Source organism: Saccostrea cucullata, unplaced genomic scaffold (genome assembly GCF_032062105.1).
Source record: "Saccostrea cucullata isolate Sc308-1 unplaced genomic scaffold, CSIRO_AGI_Scuc_v1 ctg7203, whole genome shotgun sequence".
In the NCBI taxonomy this organism is placed as follows: Eukaryota; Metazoa; Mollusca; class Bivalvia; order Ostreida; family Ostreidae; genus Saccostrea; species Saccostrea cuccullata.
In genome coordinates, this window is record NW_026928280.1 from 22,775 (window position 1) to 29,991 (window position 7,217).

The window sequence follows — 7,217 nt, forward strand, 5'->3', positions numbered from 1 at the left end:
GTAAAGGTAAAATGCCACATCTAAATTGTGCTAAAATTGAACGTAAATATTTAGGCATATCAAGTACTACATAATTTTCCCTACCAAACCAAACATTTGGCATGAGAATGGGATTAGTTTGAACAGAGAGGCAATGGAAATTTTTAGTCGACAGATTCAACTGGCGATGAAATGTAAAATTACATAAAATACCTATGCTTGGAGATGATCAAATATTTTCAGTTCACTTTCAACCAGTCCAGACTAAGATTTTTTCATAGTTAAAATTCAATCAAAACTTCTGTTATTTTATTTTGTGGTATAATTTTTTTTTACTTTTCTTTTTTTTCTTTATTTCATATTTGTTTTAATATAAAGACAATTCAAAATGTAAACAACTGAAATATTTAAAGCATCTGATTTTTTTTCTAAGAAAAGAACAGAAAAAGGTTACTTTGAAATAAAATATCTATATATTTGAAAATTGATATATTCTTTTAATTTACTATTTCTTTCCAGGTATCAGTATTTTCATATTTTGACAATGATTTATTTTTTGTTCTCTTTGTATTTTACATATAAGTAATTATTATTTTTATTCTAAATTATTATTGTTGCTTTAAATTCAGAATTTGTCTAAAATCTCAAAAATAAGTTCAGTATTTTCATATTTTGAAATTTATCTAGTTTTTTGCTCTCTTTTTAACATATAAGTAATTATTAATTAATTACCATTACTATTTTTTTTTTAAAAAATTATTATTGTTCCTTTGAAACTTTTGGATATTTTTATATCTCTAAATTCAGAATTTCTCTAAAATCATCTTAAATTATGGCTCTACAAAAAGGAGGCCTCCACATGGCTAGAGCTGGTTACATTGGGATAATATGAATAATTAGTACACAAATTCATATTTCATTAATGGCTAACGTCCTTACATTTTTTGTTAAATACTTATTACATAATTGATATTTTACTATTATCATTGTAAAACAAATATAATTGTGGAAATTATTATGAATTATTTTATTATTATCTATACAATTATATTGACAAACAGCTCGCTTCGAATTTAGATCGGGCGTGGTGTACGGTAAACTCGTAATGGCGCCCGATTTCCGTCGATTCTGAGGTAAAATTGGCTATAAAAAGTTACGGATGTCAATATCATTCAATTAAACATCACCTTAGGCATTATTGTACCCCATTACGTTCAATTTTATGGGGTTTCCACTACTTTATTGGGGTTTCACCCCTCCTGTATGGGTATTCTCCAAAAATCGGGGGGTTTCGGGTTTTTCCAGTCACCCAAATATTTTAGTCCCTACGACATCTCGCTGAGATTACCATTTCGGGAGAACGTCAAGGTCAATATACTAATCAACACGACACATGGCTATACTTTTGCCCGAAAACTATGCCTAATCTGTTCTTGTAGAATCCTTTCAACCAATTTATGTCACTTCACACATATTTTTGCAATAAACATCACAGGATGCATCAAAATAACTTTGCAGCGTACAGCTAACCATGGAGGCTGCCATTTTTTTTACTAGCGCCACCTATGTAAAACTGCAAAGGGAGATAACTCATTTGAAGAATCTTGACAAATTCTCGATTTTAGACACCTTGTATCTTTTCAAAGTAAATTTTTATTAAGCCTTCCATGTTCACTTGAATTATTTATTAAGTTTTTGTACATCTTATAGGGTTTTAAAGATATTCTTTTTTGAATTAGGCATTATTTGCACACTATCTATACAAAATTACACCTCAAGTACTTTATCCCTGGCAATATGAATAAAGAAGAATTATAACAAAATCAACTGTTTATATTCATTTTAGACCCAAATGAATATATTAAACCCAATTTTATTGAATTTGAACATGGTCGATGAATCACCTTTTCTGTACTGTCTGCATGATTTTTCCGATTTTTACACGGAGCCGTACTTAACTTGTCTGGCCCGAATAAACAGGATTTAGTTCAAATATTAATGTACGTAATATCGACTGTACAAAACACTGACTTAGATGTTTCATTATCCACCAGCGATGATATTGACGTTTTTAATTTTCACTTTCTTAAAGCCGCTTAGTCCGATTCTAATCGCTAAAAAAATATAATCGTGTTTCTTCTTGAAAAAAAATTCTCCATAAATTTACATTACCTTATTTGTATACAATATAATATTATAATCTGCATATAGAGTTTTTTAAATTATATTTTTGTATTCATATGAATCAAAACCTTGTACCATAGTTAGGTGTGATTTCTTTTGTTAAAAGTGTGGGTTTTCTGTACATAACCCACACTTTTCTATAACTCCGCCCAACGAGTCAGGACAAAAGAACTATTTATAAAACGATCATGCACGGTTTTTAAATGAAACAATCACACGGGCTTGTTATACCGAATTTAGGAGAGTTTTTAAGGAGTAAAAATTTTCAATTGTATACAGCATTTTATAATAAATAACAGTTAAAAACGACCATTAATACTTTACATAATGTAGTTAAAAGTGAAGAAAAAACTTCAGAAATCGCTTGATTTTTTAAAACATTTTTTTAATAGTGTAATGACCAGGGTGACGTTAGCGAAGTAGATTCTAATATATCGTTCTTTTGATAACCAACAAAGGTAACACGGTACATACTTGACGTGAAAGCAAGTGTACACTACTGTACTTAAATAACATTTTCGATTGCGGATCTAGCCGATCAAAGATCTAATTTTCATTAAAATGAAATATACATAACCCCTAACAAACATTTCAATCAACGTACAACTGTGCACGGCAAAGTTTGTATCACGTTTACAAAAATTTAAGCTAAACCAAGTTCATAATAAATTTAAATTACTAGCATGTAATTTTGAGTTTTTGACTATTGAAATTTACGAGAAAAAAAAAATCATATCGTATTAACATCTATCATTGAAACCAAACTCATTATTTTTTCAATTACATTAATCAAACTTTTTAAACGGGCCTAGATATGTTTAATTTTTATGTCGCTTGCGTGGCCAAGTGTTTAAAGCACTTGCCCTAGAGCCATGAAATAAGGAGTTGAATCCCACTGTGGGACGTGGAGACCTATAAAGTATAAAAAGAGGTACCGTGTCGCAGAAAGTGTTGACAGGAAAATCCCTCACTGTTTAATGACCCTGAGTGCCGCGTATAGGGCAAAATTTGTAGCAAAATTTGCAAAGTATTGTATACAAATCACTTACCCTATATTCGATGGACGTGGTCAGAAGGACACGAAGAAGCGTAAAATCATATAAAATCCAAATGCATCTTTGAAACAAAACACTTAATGTTTCAATCACACGAACCAGTCCGACCGAGTCCTAAGCTGACTTACATATGAATGATTTTTGAAAACTGTGGTACAAGTCATTTACCCCATATCACACTGTTGATTATGTGTAGATACCCGATGGGCGTGGTCATAATGACAACTCGGGAGCTACACTCCCTCGTGTTATTATGACCATGCCCATCGGGTATCTACACATAACCAACAGTATGATATGGGGTAACTACTACTTAGACACGAGGAAAAGAAAAACACTTGCCGTGGCCTTCAACTCAACATTTAGAATAGTGAGAATAAAATAAAAAAATACCAAAAGTGTCTGATACATCTGTTTCATATTCGAACTGATATTTAAAAAAAATATATAAGCTTTTTGAAGCCTACAAAACTATGTGATAAATAAACGTGATTAATTCAGCGTTTCTATTGTCTTCTTTCCTTACACATGTAGCAATATACCCTTGTCACCTGCATATATGGAGTTTATCTCTACCTTTTGTTGATATACACAAATACTCTATGTACGAACACTTTCAAAAACGTTGCCGTTTATTGAAAACAATTTTAAGAACATCAACAGCTTCGTTGAAAGTCATAACTTCGCAAGTTCTATGGTCTACACGATGACTTCATCAGCAAATGCATTCTTTTCTTAAGTCAAATGCTGTCTGACTTTTTCATTGCACACTGAATTGCAATGGATTGTCCGTTACTTCCCGATCAAAACTAGGAGCGTGTGATCAGTCGGCAGGGGATGCTCACTCCTCCATGGCACCTGATCCCACCTCTGATGTTTTAGAGGTCCGTATATACTCAGCTTCAAAATTTGTATTGTTGAATGATTTTTTAAGCTTCAATACTGTTTTTTACCACTATAGTTTTCTTTTATACACAGAAAAATCAAATAAGTATACGGTACATGAATACGTTTATATAACAAAACAAATGCATAGTATGACACTTCAGACTGATAAATGTTGAAAAGAACTATACATTGTAAATACATTATAAAAATATACATATAGAATTGACGAAGAATGAATAACATTTTTAGGTCAACTGAGTACATTTAAGTGAGTTTTCGTCCGTCGTCGTGAGTTGTGAGTTAACATTTGAACATTTTCAGCTTCTTCTCTGCAACCAATCAACCAATTTCAACCAGTTTTGACATTAAGAATCATGGGTGAAGGGGAACAAAAATTGTGAATTTCATGGTCCCTGCCCCTGGGGCCTGAGGGTTGGGACCAAAAACACTAAAATTAATGCAATCTTTAAAATTGAGTCCTCTACCAAAATTCAAAAATTCGTGTTCCCAGGGTGCTAAGGCGGGGCTATATAGATTATATAGTGGAAATGCATCTATTTCTTTGAAAATCTTTATCATTAAATAAACTTCAGGGCCCCTGGGTCAGGGGTACCTGGGGGGGGGGGGGTTACATTATCTGAAAAAAAAATATTACTTTGAAATCTGCTCTTTGGTATTATCAATCATTTATGATAATATAAAATTTATGATAAAATTTCTAGAATTTTGAAATATATGCCCCACAGGTTTAGTGGTTCCTGTGAGGTGGGATGCACAACTGGGTATAAAGTGGAAGTGCATTTTCTCTTTGGTACTCTGATCTATCTCTAGGTATTAAGTAACTAGAGTAAGCATAGCATGCTAAGTGTATAGTTATGATAAGCAATAGTGCCTCGCTCAAAATTGTGAATTTCATGGCTTTAGTTTAAAACACAAATAATTCAATAGTTTGAAATTTGTTGCATGATACTCAGGTGACCTATAAGGCCCATGGGCCTCTTGTTTATGTCTTAACTTAAAGGCTAAATGCAAATAAATCCAAATTACAAAGCTCAGAAAAGTTTTCGACACTCAGTAATTCAAACATCAATGCAGATGTTATTTTTTCAGGAATACTTTTGATAAAGTCACACCTTTGTGTAAGGGGCCAAATTAGATCTATCCTCAATGTTGGTTTTACAAATTCACAAAACCTTCCTTCCTTTCAAATTTCTATGAGGCCCTTCTTCTATTATAAGGTTAATTATTTGAAAATATTTTGCCTATTAATTTGATTTTGCAGAAAAGTGTTTTACTCGTGTTTTGAAAATGTAAATCACCGTAATAAATTTATATGTCTCGTTTAACATAAGTGGTTACTGTAAATTGAAATTACACATTATCACTAGGTTTGTACACATTTCGCATTCCGTCATCGTTGGTTTTGAGTGTACATTTAAGCGATACTTTAGGGTGACACAGTGCATAATACATCAGCATGAAGAGAGTACACAGAACAACTCCGGATGAGGCCACTGATATTGTAGCTACATATACCCAGCTGGACTTATCCACGTCACCCCAAAATACAAACAATGCTACCATCACGGCGTTCTCCAGATGGAACAAAGAATAATACGCTGTGGCAAGAAACCGAGACTTTTCTCGGCTCAAGTTCATAAAGGATATGATTTGCACAAATCCAATGAACACAATGAATAAAATGTTATGTAGTGTTGATTTATATGCTTTTACATTTTTGAAAAATGCAACAGTTATCATGATCATCCAATGAAAAAGAACCCCGAAAATTATGTAGTAGGGTCCATTTCCTTCGACTGAAATCAACATTACAATTGCTGTGATTCTTGGTCCGATCTCGAACACTCGCCAAAGGAAGTATCCCACAGCTCCGCAGATTGTGTTTGCTTTTAAACCGGAAGTTGCGTTAAAAATGCGCAGCGCTCTGTAATATCCTGTCACCGACCATGCCAGACCTGCTAAAGAGGACGCTATGGTAACAGCTCGCAGAAGTTCTGTAATCAAACAAACACCCAATCAATTGAAATCAATTGTAAGTATTTATGAAATCAGCCTTGCTTAAATATGTAGAAGGAAAATCTTTTCAGTCCTTATATTATTTATTACTCAATAAATATTTGAATATTCATTGAAATTCAAACTTAATGATAAATACAGCTCCATGAATTATAGAATACACGTTCATGCTACATTATTGGAAATGATATTTATACTAGCTAAGGCTCTGGAACAATTCCTGGAAAATAATTCTTATTTAGTCCTTAGTAAACTACAAAATCAACTAGAAAGTCTGCTATTGCAAGCAATGTCGCCCCGAACTGGACAAGACTTTCTTTTTTTCATGACTAAAACAATACCCATTAGCTAAGCTTGGACAACAATCAACTCGAATCTACGGAAGCGTATTACTGCCACTTGAAGAAAAAATGATTGTAAGTCGTACGTACGAGATACATGTACTAAGTCGTACGTACGAGATACTAAGTCGTACATACGACATAATATTAAGTCGTACGTACAACATGATAAGTTGTACGAACGAGATACTGTCTTACGTACGAGATAATAAGTCGTACGAACGAGATAATAAGTCGTACGCACGAGATATTAAGTCATAAGAAGAGATACAAAATCTTACGAACGAGATACTAAGTCGTACGTACGAGATAATATGTCGTACGTACGAGATACTCAGAACGTAGCTGCAGAACTGTAGCTTTATGGTTTTGTATACAAGTCTTTGATCATATATTAAATGCAAATAATGTGCAACCTACGGCGCAAGATTTTAAAGCACTTTCGGGAAGAATTTTTACACTTTCCAGCATTGGTCTATCCATAATTCTAAGCACATTATCTAGCCAATCTGTATATTTTATCCATCTTTGTCCTTTCTAGTCGTTTCTACAGGCGATAAATTCGCTTCATTTGGATTGTCTGTGGAATGCAGAAGATTAAAATCAAGCAAGTTTATCGCCTCTGCCCGATTTTAACTTGAGATTTTATATAGTTTATTTTATATTTATTTGTAAAACTGTTATTTTTACAATTCATGAATTATAGACAAGGAAGGATAAAGATTTTATGCAA